This window comes from Elephas maximus, chromosome 21, assembly GCF_024166365.1.
Source record: "Elephas maximus indicus isolate mEleMax1 chromosome 21, mEleMax1 primary haplotype, whole genome shotgun sequence".
Classification (NCBI taxonomy): domain Eukaryota; kingdom Metazoa; phylum Chordata; class Mammalia; order Proboscidea; family Elephantidae; genus Elephas; species Elephas maximus.
The window spans coordinates 66,007,048-66,024,507 of record NC_064839.1 but is presented as its reverse complement, the minus strand read 5'-3'; positions in this window follow the sequence as shown (position 1 = coordinate 66,024,507).

The following is a 17,460-nucleotide window of genomic DNA, read 5'->3' as shown; positions in this document are numbered from 1 at the left end:
ACGTATGTTGTTAGTTGTTAGGTGCGGTCGAGTCGGCTCGAACTCCTAGTGACCCTATGCACAACAGAATGAAACACTGCCCGGTCCTGTGCCATCCTTACAATCCTTGTTATGCTTGAGCCCACTGTTGCAGCCACTGTGTCAATCCACCTCCTTGAGGGTCTTCCTTTTTTCCGCTGACCCTGCACTTTGCCAAGCATGATGTCCTTCTCCAGAGAGTGATCCCTCCTGACAATATGTCCAAAGTATATAAGATGCAGTCTTGCCATCCTTGCCTCTAAGAAGCTTTCTGGCTGTACTTCTTCTAAGACAGATTTGTTTGTTTTTCTGGCAGTCCGTGGTATATTCAATATTGTTCACCACCACCACAATTCAAAGGCATCAATTCTTCTTCGGTCTTCCTTATTCATTGTCCAGCTTTCACATGAATATGATGTGATTGAAAATACCACGGCTTGGGTAAGGCGCACCTTAGTCGTCAAGGTGACATCTTTGCTCTTTGACACTTTAAAGAGGTTCTTTGCAGCAGATTTACCCAATGCAATGCATCTTTATAGGTTACTTTATAAACAAAAAGACCTCTCGGGATTGGCTTTTAAACTAATGACATCAATGTATTTAATGGCTGTATTTCTCTTTTCTCTCAGTCCCACAATAGACACAAGATGTTTTGCCTTAAACTACCAATGGTTTGCTTAAAACTACTGTTTTGCCTCAAAGAATCAATCTTTGACTTAAAAAATTTTTTTATCCTTAACCAGCTCAATTCAACAACCAAAACTAGTTTGATTAGTCCCTCTGTTATGCCTGATTCTTGCATAATTTGCAAATTTCTTATTATAATCTAAATGACCCAAGAACTAAAGGGCTTTCTCAGTGAGAATGGAAGTCCAACTTCTACATCCAAGCAAAGAGAACCTGTGTACTTGTAATAGTTCCACCATAGTCATTGCTTCTTATTGACACATGGTGGCTGATACCCCTAACCCCACACAGTTCAAAAGACGATGCTGATACTAGATCTGATTCTGAAGTTGTTGTCAAAGAGAAAATTAATAACAAATATCTTACTTTGATTTTAAGATCTTTTTCCCACAAAACCAAATATTAACTGTAAAAAGGCTTGACCCAAGCTACAGAAGCATTGACTTTTTTTTTTTTTCCCACTAGAAGCTGCTCTACAGCAAGGTAAATTTGTCTTTTCCTGCTAGAAAAGTCTAGTCTGTATCAGGACCATTACCTCATGTTTAATGAAAAAGACTCCAGCCTACTTAATTAAATTTCAAAAGGTCTCATGACTGCAGGGCGGGTGGAGGGCCAAACTTTTAATGGCCAGGCAAGAGACCACCTAGTAATTTCATATCAGCTGATTTCAGTAAAAGGGAAAGGACAGGATTCATTCAATCACATTAAATTTAGCCAGTGGTTGATCTTTTATTTTCTCCCTTTTCTTCCCTTCATAATCTTCTTTATAGTCTACTTTGGGTCATTTGCTTTTGTTTAGAATCAGAATGGTCTCCTCATTTTCATATAGAATAGCTCCCCAGAATAAACCTTATTTGAGTTTTTATTATTTTTAATAATTTTTGGTGTCAGAAGTGGGATCCAAAGATGATCACCACGGATCTTCCACTGTTTTGGTGACAGAGCATGTTAACATACTCACATGTGCCCTTTTTTGCCCAATTATTCCCTCACCATGGCTGGGAAACTTAGTAAATCTCTCCTGAGTTCGTGTTCCACTCCTTTTGTGTTGAACTATCTGGATTTATATCTGAGCAGTTATGGACATCCTTTCCTTGGTAAATCATCCTTTTGTTGTCTGTTTGGGGAACTAGGTTTCCATCTGCTTTGTCTTTTCCTTTTCACTTTGGGGAATTTCTATTTGGCACTCAGATTTCATAATGTGTTCTCATTTGTCTTATCAGAATACTCTCCTTGGACTGGGTCCAAGGGATATCGAACTGGGTCCAATAAAAGAAATTGGACTGAGTCTGACAGAGGCCTCAGATAGTTCTTATTTATTTGAATATTATCCTTGGACTGGATCCAAGGGAAACCAGACGGGTCTGAAAGAGCCCTCAGATAGTTTTTTATTCGAATGCTCTCCCTGGACTGAATCCAAGGGAAATTGAACTAGGTTAAATAAAGGGAAATCAGACTGGGTCCAACAGGGGCCCTGCATAGTTTGTTTATTTGTTCGTTTGTTTGTTTGTATTTAAATGAATTGACCTTACTGAAAACAGCTTGGAATTGCAATAGTTACTTATGTGTATGTGTGTCGTGTTGCCTTGTTCTGTGTTGTGTTGTTTTAAAAGCATTATGGTGCCACCGATTGTCATAAAAAGGAAAATCATAAGATAGAACACAGGTATAGACCCTAATCCTGTTGTTCATGCTGGCCCCACAGACCAGTGAATTTGTGGCTTTCGCGTCCACATGGACAAATTGTGTGCTGAATCACTCATAAAACTGGATGAGATTTTGTCTTGAGAGCTTTGGCATTGATCTAGAGAAAGCTTTCTGTTTGGGGTTTTTTTCTGCCCATTTTCAGGTAGCGAGTCTGGGGTTGCTTTAGTCTCAACTCTCTTCCAAGAAAAATTGCTACTTGCACCTATCTTATGATTTGGGCCTTCAATAGCTACTTTGAGAATTTTTTTTTTTTTAATAAAAATTGGCTCATTTGAAAAGCATACTGAAAAAGGATAGATTACTTATTTTGACTGATATAACAAACCCTCCAAAAGACAAAATTATTCTAAATTTGCTTCTCTAAAAGAGTCTTTAAAGAGCACAGAAGACAAGGTTTTGAAAATGTAATATTTTCCTACCTCTGGATGGTATTATTAAATTAGATTATAATATTCCTTCGAAGAGCTTTATTTTGATTGGTTTAGTGATAAATAAGTTCTGGTAAAAATTTAGTAGTTCTAATATTCACAGGAATTAAGTAAATTTGTTCTGACAAAGATTTATATGTCAATTTAAAAGCAGTTTAATTTTGTCTTAAAGTAAACTGGTAGTTCCAGAATCAGAAAAAGGGAAGCCTAAGACAAACCTAGATGGAAAAAATTTTAAAAATTAGCTAAGAGTTGAAAAATTTATCTATAAGGAAAGGTTATGTTAAAGAAGATAAGGCTAAACTGCTTATCAAGAGAATAGTAAAGAGAGTGTCAAAGTATCCCTCCCAACAGGGTAGAAATATTTGAATGGTATTTTTAAAATAGAATAAATAAGGTGGGCATTAAAGTTAAAGCAGGAAAAATACTGTCTTAACACAGTTATCAGAAATTGGGTGGATCCAAAAAAAGACCAGACTTACTGGTCTGACAGAGACTGGAGAAACTCCAAGAGTAGGGCCCTTTGACACCCTTTTAACTCAGTACTGAAGTCATTCCTGAGGTTCACCCTTCAGCCAAAGATTGTTGTTGTTAGGTGCCGTTGAGTTGGTTCCAACTCATAATGACCCTGTGTACAACAGAATGAAACACTGCCCAGGGCTGCACCATCCTCACAATTGTCATCATGCTTGAGCCCATTGTTGCAGTCATTGGGTCAACCCATCTTGTTGAAGGTCTTCCTCTTTTCCCTGGCCCTCTACTTTACCTAGCATGATGTCCTTCTCCAAGAAATGATTCCTCCTAATAACATGTCCAAAGTATGTGAGATACAGTCTCCTCACACTAGCTTATAAGGAGCATTCTGGTTGTACTTCTTCCAAGACATTTGTTCATTCTTTTGGCAGTCCATGATATGTTCAGTATTCTTCGCCAACACTACAATTCAAAGGCGTCAATTCTTCTCCTGTCTTCCTTATTTCATCTTCATTTGGTCCAGCTTTCACACACATATCAGGCGATTGAAAACACCATGGCTTGGGTCAGGTGCACCTTAGTCTTCAAAGTGACAACTTTGCTTTTCAACTTCAAAGAGATCTTTTGCAGTAGATTTGCCCAATGAAATGCATCTTTTGATTTCTTGACTGCTGCTTTCACGAGTATTGGTTGTGGATCCAAATAAAATGAAATCCTTGACAATTTCAATCTTTTCTCCTCTTATCATGATGTTGCTTATTGGTCCAGTTGTGAGGATTTTTATTTTCTTTAAGTTGAGGTGTAGCCCATACTGAAGGCTGTGGTCTTTGGTCTTCATCAGTAAGTGTTTCAAGTCCTCTTCACTTTCAGCAAACAAGGTTGTGTCATCTGCATAACACAGGTTGTTAATAAGTCTTCCTCCCAATTTTGATGCCTCATTCTTCTTCATATAGCCAAAGATTAGACAGGCTCATAAAACAAAACGAGACTAAATGTGTACACCAGCCCATGGGCAAGGACAAGAAGGCAAGAGGGAACAGGAAGTCTGGACAAATGGTATTGGGAAAGCTAAGGGTGAGAAGGGGAGAGTGTTGACACATTGTGGAGCTGGCAACCAATGTCACAGAACAGTATGTGTGTTAATTGTTTAATGCGAAATTAATTTGCTCTGTAAACCTCCATCTAAAGCACAATAAAAAAAAACATAAATTGGATGGATTCCCAAACATAAAGAACCATAAACAAGTCCTCTCTATTGCAGAGAATTTTTAAAAAGCAAAAAGATAAAAATCACAATGAGTCACACTTGAAATTGCCTGGTATTTCCATCCCTAGCCAGAGACTTAGGATTATAACAATACCAATAAACTGGTTGGGTTTAGCAGAGATTTTGTGATTTCCAAAATTAAGGTGATAAAATCTTAAAAGGGCTAAGGTTAAATTGGAAAAATATGGGAAATGGGGAAATGGAAAAAATTTGAATAAAATGTTAAAATATTTAAATGAACTTTATTTCAACAGTAACTATGTTTTGCGGTATGTAGGCTTGTTTTTTTTTAGGCTTAAAATAATCTTAAGCTCTTAAGTAATGTACTAGTATTAAATTGAGTTAATGGATACTTGATACAATTTAGGTTTATACTTTTTTTTTTAAGCCAGACAAATGAAATATATTTGGATTTGTGAATGAATGTGTTCATTTTTTGCCCCTTTGGTAATCTGTGCTATATGTGTGACCAAGGAAAGTTGTATTATGATTATTTATGAACCAACCGGTCTGCTACAAAGATTTGTGCGAGACATACAGTTCATAAGCATCTACCCCTCCACCTCAGTTTTCTCTGTGAAATACAACTTATTTTTCTTAACAGTTATAATTTTTTTAGTGGTTGAGACTATACTGAGGAGAAATAACTTCAGATATCGACTGTGTACATTATTCTGTTTTTTAAGAAAAAGTGTAAGTTTTTTCCCCCACAAAAGAAATATTTGTTTTATTTTATTTTGTTGCCAAATAAATTGGGAACTTTCCCGTCCTTTTAACATAGTGTACTTTGAAAACATGAAAACTTCTGTTGACTTCAAATACTTGAATCAGAGAAACGGTAGGTTCTTTTCTCATTCACAGAATATATTGGGAACATCCCAGTGCTTGTAACACAAGTGTTTTCTGATTACAGGTAAAACTCTTTTGACTTTATTTACTTGAAAGGGATAAATCGAACATTGTTTTCTCATTCACAGAATGTATAGGAAACATTCCTGTCCTTATAACACCAAAGTATACTTTAAAAACACGTAAAAGCTTTTTACTTCATGTAGGGAACAGAAGACTCTGTACGTCGTTTTCTCATTCACAGAAAGTATAGGTACCACTGCCGCGCTTATAACACAAAGTGCTTTTGATAATACTTAAAACTGTTTTAACTTTATCTACTTCAACGATAAACTGCATGTTGGCTTCTCATTTACACAATGTAGTGATAATTTTTCATCGTTGTAAAACAAACGGTAACTTGCAAACATGTAAAACTCTGTTGACTTCATGTACTTGAATGGGAGAAACATACATTGTTTTCTCATTCACAGAAATGTATTGGGAACATTCTTCTGCTTGTAAAACGAAGTGTTTTTTGTTTTTGTTTTATCACAGGTAGAACTCTTTCGACTTCATCTACCTGAGTGAGAAAAACCGTATATTGGTTTCTCATTCACACAATGTTTTGAGAATTTTCATGCCCTTGTAACAGAAAGAGTACTTTGAAAACACATAAAACCCTCTTCATTTCGTGTGCTTAAATGGGAGAAACTGTATATTGCTTTCTCATTCTCAGAATATATTGGAAATATTCCTGTGCTTGTAACACAGTGCTTTTTGATAAGGTAAAACTCTCTGATTTCATGTACTTGAATGAGAGAAACTGTATACTGGTTTCTCCTCTACACAATGTACAGGGAACTTTTGCATCCTAGTACCATAAAGTGTACATGAAAACATTCAACGCTCTTCTGACTTCATGTACTTGAATGGGAGACACTGTACATCATTCTCTCATTGAAGAAATGTATTGGGAACTTTCCCGTCCTTGTAACACAAAGTGTACTTTGAAAATATTTTAAACAATTTTGACTTTATGTACTTGAAAGGAAGTTAACTGTACATTGTTTTCTCATTCACAGAATGCGTTAGGAATATTCTCATGCTTATAACACAAAGTGGTTTTTTGTTTTTGTTTTTTTAAATTTTATTTTGCTTTAGGCAAAAGTTTACAGTGCAAATTCATTTCTCATTCAAAATTATACGTAATTGTCTTGTGACATTGTTGCAATTCTTGCAATGTGTCAGCACTCTCTCCCTTTCCCTTTATACTCCAGTTCCCTGTGTCCACCCAACCAGCTTTCTTGTCCTTTCCCACCTTCTCGTCTTTGCTTTTCAGTACATGTTGTCTATTTTGGTCTCGTATACCTGATTGAACTAAGATGCATGTTCCTTACTTGTGTTGTTTTATAGGCCTGTCTAATCTTTGGCTGAAAGGTGGACTTCAGGAGTGGCTTCGGTTCTGAGTTAGCAAGGTATATGAGGGCCATAGTCTTGGGGGTTCCTCCAGTCTCTGTCAGATCAGTAAGTCTGATTGTTTTTTGTGAATTTGAATTTCGTTCTGCATTTTTCTCTAGTTCTGTCTGAAATACTCTATTCTGATCCTTGTCAGAGTGGTCACTGGTGGTAGCTGGGCACCCTCTAGTTCTTCTGGGCTCAGGTTGGTGGAGGCTGTGGTTCATGTGGTCCATTAATCATTTGGACTACTATTTTCCTTCTGTTTTGGTTTTCTTTATTCTCCTTTGCTCCAAACGAAATTGGACCAAAAGATGAATCTTAGATGGCCACTCACAACCTTTTAAGACACCAGACACTACTCACCAAAGTAGGATGTAGAACATATTCTTTATGAACTATGTCATGCCAGTTGATCTAGGGGTCCCCTGAAACCATGGTCCCCAGCCCTCAGCCCCAGTAACTTGGTCCCTCAAGGTGTTTGGATGTGTCTAGGAAGCTTCTATGATTTGTCTTGGTCTAGTTGTGCTGATTTCCCCTATATTGTGTGTTGACTTTCCCATCTTATATACTATCTAGTTAGTGATTTACCCTTCCCACCCCTCCTCTCCCTCATAACCTTCAAAGTTTTTTTTTGTTTTTTTGTTTTTTTCTGTGTGTAAACCTTCTCTTGGGCTTTTATAATAGTGGTTTCATACAATATTTGTCCGTTTGTGATTGACTTATTTCACTCAGACTAATGCCCTCCAGATGCAACCACGTTGTGAGATATTTCATGGATTCATCATCGTACTTTATTGTTGCGTAGTTTTCCACCGTTTGTATGTACCATAAGTTGTTTATCCATTCAACTGTTGATGGACATTTATGTTGTTTCCATCTTTTTGCTATTGTGAATAATGCTGCAGTGAACACGGGTGTTCATATGTCTATGCATGTGACAGGACTTATTTCTCTAGGATATATTCCTAGTAACAGGATTGCTGGATCATATGGTATTTCTATTTTTAGCTTTTTAAGGAGGTCCCATATCATTTTTCATAGTGGATGTGCCACTTTATATTCCCACCAGTAGTGCACAAGAGTTCCAATTTCCCTGCAACCTCTCCAACATTTGTTATTTTCTGTTTTTGTTCTGTTTTGTTTTGTTTTTTAGTGCCAGTAATGTCAGGGTGAGATGGTAACTCATTGTAGTTTTGATTTGCATTTCTCTAATGGCTAATGATCATGTGTCTGTTAGCCACCTTAATGTCTTCTTTGGTGAAGTGTCTGTTCATATCCTTTGCCCATTTTTTAATTGAATTTTTTGTCTTTTTGTTGTTGAAGTGTTGAAGTATTCTACGGATTTTAGACATTAGACCCTTGTTGGATATGTCATAGCCAAATATTTTTCCCAATCTGTAGGTTCTCTTTTTACTCTTTTGGTGAAGTCCTTTGATGAGCATAAATGTTTAAATTTTTAGGCACTCCCAGTTATCTATCCAGTTTATATTCTGGTGTTTGTGCATTGTTAGTTATGGCTTGTATTCTATTTATGCCATGCATTAGGACCCCTAGCATCATCAATATTTTTTCTTCCATGATCTTTATAGTTTTAGGTTTTTGATTCATTTTGAGTTAGTTTTTGTGTATGGTGGGAGGTATGGGTCCTGTTTCAATTTTTTACAAATGGACATCCAGTTTTGCCAACACCATTTGCTAAAAAGGCTGTCTTTTCCCCATTTAATGGACTTCGGTCCTTTGTCAAAGGCCAGCTGGCCATAGGTGGATGGATTTATGTCTGGATTCTCGATTCTCTTCCATTGGCCTATGTTCTGTCATTGTATACCAGTACCAGGCTGTTTTGACTACCATGGCCGTATAGTAGATTCTGAGATAGAAACTGAGATTCTTAAAGCTTTAGCAAATACAGTGAATTGAGCGTATAATTCATGGTATGGTATCTTGCATTAGTTATGATGGCCTATGTTATGCTGCGGTTACAAATTAATCTCAATTTATATCACACTAAAATGGAAGCATTTTGTGAAAATTTGATGCAAGAAAAAGAATCCCTAAAGTGAAATTAAAACAAAGCCAACAACATTGACAAGAATATTACGTAAGTTAATGACCAACTTGAGTTCTAGAAATGGAGGTCCTCAGACACCTGGAGTGAAAATATGTTTTCCTGGCAATTCTGTATTCTTATTAGGCTACGTGTTTGTGTTTTATTATTTTTGCCTTTCTTTACAATAATGTTCATTTTTTTTATTTGAATACAGATCAAATAAGAGAATATTTCACGCATTAATGTATATCTTACCTCCCTGAGTCTAACTGATAGGAATAGCCAAGGGGTTTGTTATGGTGAGCTTGGGAACACCTTCTGTCATTTCTATATCATATGAGGACACATTCCTTTTTCTTGGGAAGAAGATGGAATTAACAATCTATGACATGTAAGAGTCACAAAATTGTTTTGAGAAGTCCCTCCCTCCCTGTCTAGAAATTGTTTGTATTTAATATTTCTTTTAGAGAAGAGAGAGGACAGAGAGAGTTGTGCCTCTTGTTGCCTCAAATGAGGTAACCAAAACCAAGCCAAACCTGTTGACTTCAAGCCAATTCCGATTCATGATGACCCCATGTAGTACACAGTAGAGCTGCTCCTTGAGGTTTTCTGGGCTGTAATTCTAACAGAAGCAGGTCACCAGGCCTTCTTCTGCAGCACCACTGGTGAATCTGAACTGCCAGCCTTTAAGTTAGCAGCCAAGTGCAAACAATTTGCACGACTCAATGGCCTTTCAAATGAGGTAAGACCCTTGTTATTGGATACTACCATTGAACCCTGGCTCAAATGTACTTATAATGGAAATGGCAACTGAATGTCTTTTGGGGACCACGTTCCCCTCTCCCCCCAAAGGATATGATGAAAGTGGTCAGAACACTTTTCTCTTAGAACCTGTTACCATGGCCCTTGGTTGTGGGCTGCAGGCAGAACTCTATCCTCACCCCCTAGACCACCCAAGCCCCCAGCTTAGGGGTCCTGTTGGGCCGGAAGCATAGAGCTCTCTACCTTCATGCAGCAGGCAGAAGTGATGAGGCAGCAAGGGCATTTCTAGAATAAAGGGACTGGAAAATTCTCTTGCCCTGCCTCTGCTCCTGGTGTCCAGAAGTGTCTATTTCAACATCCTAGAGAAGAGAGCCAGTGCTGATCTTGGTTTCAAAACAGTGGAGCTCTGTAACCTATATGTAAAAAATCAGAACCTTATTTCAGACCGGGAAACCTACTTTCTACCACAGTGTGCCAGTGTGCCAATACAGTGCGTGTCTGCTAATTACATCGTATGATCTCCCAGAATCGTCAATTCTCACTTCTCTAACTGCATTCTCACATTCTAACTTCATCTCACACACTTTGAACATGTTATCAGAAGGGACCAGTCATTGGAGAAGGATATCATGCTTGGTAGAGGGTCAGCAAAAAAGAGGAAGACCTTCAGTGAGATGGACTGACACAGTGACTTCAACAATGGGCTCAAGCATAACAACGATTGTGAGGGTGGTGCAGGAACAGGCAGGGTTTCTTTCTGTTGTCACTAGGGTCGCTATGAATCAGAACCAACTGGATGGCACCTAACAACAACAAAAACAACAACTGCATTTTGTTAGAACACAGCCAAGCTTAATGTTTCAGACTAAGGTAGTAAATTCTTTTCAGAAGCCAGCATTTAAAATGCTTTTATGTAGGGAAAGTGAAGGAACTCTTTCCTGAATGTGTACCCGAACTTTTTTGAGTTAACGACTCCTTAATATGGTATAAAGATACCTGTACTGTTGAACATGGTGGCTTTATTGGCTCTTGAGTTCTATCCACATGTGGCTACGGAGAACTTGAAATCTGGATAGTCTGAATTAAGACATATTGTATGTATAAAAAAGAGCCCTGTGGCGGAGTGGTTGAAGCGCTCCACAGCTAATCAAAAGGTTGGCAGTTTGAATCCACCAGCAACTCCGTGGGAGAAAGATGTGACAGCCTGCTTCTGTAAAGACTGACTGCCTTGGAAACCCTATGGGACAATTCTATTCTGTCCTATATGGTTGCTATGGGTCAGAATCAACTCAATGGTAATGTGTTTTGGTTTGGGTCTGTGGTAAGCATAAAATACACACCAGATTTCAAAGCTTAGCACAAAAAAGTAAAATCCCATTAATATTTTTTATATTGGATATATGTTGCAGTGCTAATGATGGCATCAGTATGTCCTGAAAGAGCCTAGTTTACATAAAGCTTGCTGAGAACAAAACAGCAACTCCCTATTAAACTTTTAGAACAATAACCGCAAGAGGCCAGCTGTCAAATATCAACCTCGGCACCAGAAGCTTGAGCCCAAAGATCAGAAAATGGCTCATTAACATAGTAAAACTCACTCCCTTAGGTGGAGACGTAACAGGAATAATGAGACATGCTAACACTGTAATGAGATTAGGACTGTATGCCAGAAAATATAGAAAACTGTGATTGCATGATTTTTTAAGAACGTCCTCCTTCCTCAGAGTATAAAAGATCTGACCCGCGTAACCCAAGACAGGGCAGAATCTGAGGACTGCATTCCTCTCTGCCTCAGTTTGTGCACAAGCTCAGAATAAATCCTCTCTTTGTTCCTCACCCTGGTGGTGTCTTTATTGGCGAAAGTCGCACTGAGCTTGAACCCAGAACTTGAGCTGGGTAACAATAAATTTTAGATATATTCAGATATATGGGTTAAATAAAATACACTATTAAAATTAATTTTACCTGTTTCTTTTTACTTCTTATTGATGTGGCTATTGAAAAATGTAAAATTATGTATGCGCTTCGCGTTATTATATTTCTGTTGTGCTGGTACAGAGTATTAAACCACGACACTGTGAATTTATATAGCCAATGGCATTTCAGAATTCTAAAGAATGTATACTGGAAATGATGCTTCTTCGCTATTCCTCGTCTTCCCTACCACTGACTTCAGCCCCTCGACCCCCACCTGAAGCCCATCTGGTCCCCAGAATCTCGGCCTCGTTTGGCCAAATCCATCTTCTCCTTACAGGAGAAAGGTGGGGAGCGCTTTTCAGATACGAGGAAAGGGTGCCCTCATTATACTTGGGAACCCCTTTTCTCTCTTAGCATCTCCATCCTATAGGAGAGCTGAAGCTGCTTCTTAGGAAACCCAGAAAACTAGTTCTTTTGGAGATTTAGAAACCCAGGCATTCCTCATTTATTTCCTGTGTTAGCTACATTTTAGTATTTCTGGTCTTGGTTAAACAAAATGAGCATATTTGCTAATTAGACAAGAGTTCCTTTTCTTTTGATTAATTCTCTTTCTTCATCTCAACTTCGCAGATCCTAGAAAGTCCTCTGTTAATTTAACTTCATAAACTAGTGTGACTGCTGGATTATAACCTACGGCTTTCAGGTTTTTAACAAAATGGTCAGTAATAGGGAATCAGGTGTGTTCAGATTAGGTTAACAGTGTTTTGTATCAAAATACTTCCTCATTGTCAACAATTAAATCCACATTGCCTGAATAATAAGATGCCTATTGTTTAAAGGAATGCAACTGAGAAAGCTTTAAGAAAAATAAATGGATGAAGATAGTCAAAGAAGATCCATTTCATATCAACCTGTAAGTAGAGAGAAAGGGAGACTGTCAATACTTCTTAAATTACCTTCCCTGGTTTCCTTATACTTTCTTATAAGAAGTTCTTTTTGTGAAGATGCAAGCTTATTACTTTTTTTTCCTGTTTTAAAATTAAAGGAGATATTCAAATCATTTCACACAAAGGGAATTGTTCGGTGAAGAGGATATTCTAAATTTTAAATTTAGGGAAGCTTACAGTTCTCTCAAGAACTGCTATGGTTATTTTGCTGACTGGCTTTAGCTTGAACCAAACTCCCAGCTAAAATGACCGTGATATTTCTAAATTTATGATGCCTGCTGGCAGATTCTGGCTTTGGTTGTTGGAATGAAAGAAGAGGCAACTACCCCCTAAGACGCTGGGTCAGCAATTTTGTCTGAGAAGTGGTGGGAGCCCAGCAACCTGAGGTGAGCCAGGCGTCACAGGGCCTGATAGTTCCTGGCTGCCACTTACTGCTGTGCTACTGTGGTCAAGGGCTTTCATCTGAGCCCATTTACTTCATTAGTAGGATCACTATGAGTCGGAATCAGCTTGACGTCAATGGGTTTGGTTGTTTTTTTTTTTTTTTTAAGAAGAAAGGACAATGGGAAAATAGGTAGCATTAAAGTCACTGTGAACTGCTGTAGGCTTTGTAAGAGGAAGTTTGAAAATATATATCAAAGTTTAAAATCAGCATACTTCCTATTTTACCAATTCCACTTCTAGTAAGTTAAGCTTTGGAAACAATCTAGAATTATGCAAAGTGTCTTCACCAAGGTTTTTCCCTGAAGTGTTGAATGTTTTTAACAGTGAAAATTTTGAAACGATAATATCAATCAAAAGGCTATCGGTTATATGGATTATAGTACATCATTCAATTGAAGACTCACCAGCCATTAAATGATGTGTAGATTTATATTTATTGATATGTAAGGCTATGCAGTAGGACAAATTCTGAGATGGTCCCCAAGATTTCTTGCCATCAGGGCCAGATTAAGGCCTGTGAGAGCCCTAAACACTGCTAATCTGTGGTGCCCCCTCCTCTGCTTGAGTATTTGAACTAGATATGTGAGTTTTACATATGTATATAACCAAACCTGCTGCCATGAAGTCGATTCCAACTTACAGCGACCCTATAGGACAGAGCAGAACTGCGCCATACGGTTTCCAAGGAGTGGCTGGTGGATTCAAACTGCCAAACTTTTGGTTAGCAGCTGAATTCTTACCACTGCACCACCTATATATATGTGTGTGTGCATGTGTCTGTCATAACAATATCAATCAATTTCATAAAAGAAAGTCTATCTGAAGGGAAATAATAAAATACACTTATATAATTTTTATTATCTAAATGTTAATTTGGAAACCCTGGTGGCGTAGTGGTTAAGTGCTATGGCTGCTAACCAAACTGTTGGCGATTCAAATCAACCAGGAGCTCCTTGTAAACTCTATGGGGCAGTTCTACTCTGTCCTATAGAGTTGCTAATTGTTCAGTTTCCTTACATGGAGATACCAATGTAATATTCTGATAAATGCCCTTTTTTGCTTTCTTTTAAGACGAATTCAGAAATATTCATTGCTGCAAAACAGAAACATTTTTCATGATAAATACTGAATTTTGCATACTCTTAATGTGCCTAATTTTTTTTAATGTGCCTAATACCTCATTTATTAGCACGTATAGAGTAATATCAAGTGCTGTGTCCCACTCGACAAACAATAAAAAACAAAACTCACTTGATACGTAAATTAAAACTTTTTGTGTTAGATAAATATTAATATTTACATTATTTTTTGGACATTGCTATGTTAGTGTTATATTATTACCCATGTTACCAAAAACCAAAACCAAACCCAGTGCCATCAAGTCAATTCCCACTCATAGTAAACCTATAGGACAGAGTAGAACTGCCCCGTAGAGTTTCCAAGGAGCACCTGGTGGATTCGAACTGCCGACCTTTTGGTTAGCAGCCGCAGCACTTAACCACTACACCACCAGGGTTTCCTTACCCATGTTAGCATTATATTAAATTTACACTAGATTGCATCCACATATATGCCAAACATTTTAAAGTTAAAAATATTGTTTACAAAACTTAGGACATAACTTTACATGTAAATGCTGTACAGTTAAAAAGTAACTTGACTGAATTCCTGAATTCACGGCAGTGGCCACCTTATTCGAATTTCCTTGCTTTTGTGTGTCATCTGGGACTGGAGTTCCATCCGTTGTTTACCAAGACGTGCACAAGAGCATACTTGTGTGTTTACATCACGGTATTGATGGCCCACCTGGCTGGAGTTGCGAGGTCAGCAGACACAGACATATTAAGACAGTTCTCGCAGAATGGATTAGAGACCTGTTACTATTAATATAGTCTGTCCTTGCCCAGTAACCACTCACGTTGGATCTAGTTGCATATTCCGTGAATGTAGCAAGAGTTAGACTCGAAAGCCCACCCCCACCTCTTGTTTGTTTATTAGAAAAAAATAGTATACTCCCAAGCGACCTGCTGAGATAAGGAGTTTCAGTTACACAGGAGGGGACCGTAGGAGACAGATGTAAGTGAAGGTGTTGAAGTGGTAGGGGCTTCATAGCTCAAACAATCTTGCACATTCTTGTGACCCTACATGAACTATATTCCCAGCTTACAAATTCTCACACACAAAAGCTGGTATCAGTTTCGTTTAGTGCCCTGTCAGTTTCCTTCCAATGCTGTGTTCGCTTTTCCTTGTGCCCTGTCTGCTTGGCATCTATGGGTCTTTGCTGTGGGTAACCGGTGCCCCTGTTTTGTTGATGCCCTAAGCACTTGCTTACCTTGTTTATTGGGTAATGCCTCCCTGCTTGCCATAATCACTGAGACAGTGAATATGATAGATGTCCCTGGGTGGCACAAAAGTGCTTCACTGCTAGGTTGTTGGTTCAAACTCACCCAGCCGTGTCTCAGAAGACAGGCCTGACCATCTGCTTCAGAAAGCTCACAGCCTTGAAAACCCTCTGGAGCAGTTCTACTCTGCACGTGTGGCTGCCACGAGTCAGAACTGACTCAAAAGCAACTAACGACAACTGTGCGATTATGTTACTTTACTGGCAAAGGGGATTTTTCAGATGTAGTTAAGGTTACTAATCAGTTGGTTAGTAAACAAATATCATCTGGGTGGACCTAACCTAATCACATGGGCCCTTTAAAAGCAGAATTTTTTCTGCCTGTGGCATAAGCAAGAGTCAGAGATTCGAAGCACGGTGCTGGCTTGAAGATGGAAGGAATCACATGGAAAGGACTTGAGAACCACCCCTGGCCAAGTGCCAGTAAGAAAATGGGCACCTCGGTCACACAGCCCCAAAGAACTGGAATCTGCCAGCAGTAAGAATGAACTTGGAAGAGGATTTCTCCCCAGACCTCCAGATGAGAATTCAATCTGGACAACACCTTGATTTCTGCCTGTGAGAAAACAGAGGACCCAGCCGTGCCATGCCAAACTTCCGACCTCCAAAACTGTGAGCTAATAAACGGGTGCTGTGGTGTTTTGTTACACAACCATAGACAACTAGGCGCACATGGTTAATGTACTCAGCTGCTAACCGAAAGATTGGAGATTCAAGTTTACCTAGAGGCACCTCTGCAGAAAGGCCTGGTGATCTCCTTCTGAAAAATCAGCCACTGAAAACCCTGTGGAGCACAGTTCTACTCTGACACACATGGGGTCGCCATGAGTTCAAATCGACCCTACAGCAACCGCTGGTGATGGTGGTTATAACCAGATGCCATGTTATATATATCACATGCATTGACACGGAAAAATATCTCAAAGGATGGATAAGAAGACTGTGACGGCAGTTATTACTGAGTGGTGAGAGAGTGAGTGGTTTTTATTTACTTCACTCTTTATACTGTCTGGATTATCTAAAAATTTTAAAATGAGCATAAACCAAAAAAAACAAAACAAACCCACTGCTGTCAGTCGATTCCGACTCATGGTGACCTTATAGGATAGAGTAGATCTGTCCCATAGGGTTTCCAAGGAGCGGCTGGTAGATCCCAACTGCCGACCTTTTGGTTAGCAGCCAAACGCTTAACCACTGTGCCACCAGGGCCCCTTTTTAAAATGAGCATATATGACTTTAATGATCAAATACAAAAAATAAGATTTTTAAAAGAAGGAAAGAAAATCATCAAAAAAGCAAATCCTAAGTGTCTCACAGGGTTGTAGTAGATTTAAACTATATAGCAGATAAGAACGTGTTTCTGTGAATCATGTAGTATTATGGAAATACACTGTAGTTTATTTTTTCTAAGCCTATGATCTCCCCTCCTTACTGAGAACAAATTGGTCTGATTCCTTGAGGTATGTTTAATTTCAGAATTCTTCTTAAAGAGATTCATGTGGTATAACATAATGTCTGTTGTGCCCTTACTGAAAGACATTTATAATGGTCAAATTCTAACAATTTTAGCACATGCTCTCATCGAAATTTCCTACATATAAAAAAAGAACATATGTGCCATATTTAACTCAATTCTTTCCTTGAAATTTTAGAATAATTCATTGTAATATGTTAGACTCAAAGAAAATTTGTGTGGAGCTATAAAGCACCTCCAGAGTCCTTTACGGTAAAATCCAAGATAAGAATAATTTTTACATGCTGAAAATTTGTTACAAGGTATAAATGGATTATAAATATATTTTGACAATCTGAGAGATTGAAAGGCACTTTAAAAATTATATAGTTAAATTACAGATATGATATAATCGATTAAATCTAATTTGTAAGTCTAACACCACTCATCATTTCTTCTGGCCAAAACATAGAAATATTTTATCTAAAAAACCCAGTAGTTTTGATTAATTTGATTTCTTCATAAAGATTCTTTTATAAGTTGGGGAAATCTCTGGAAAGCCTAAAATAGAAAAGAGGTAAGAATTGATGAAATTAGGATGCTACTCTGCCATAATGTC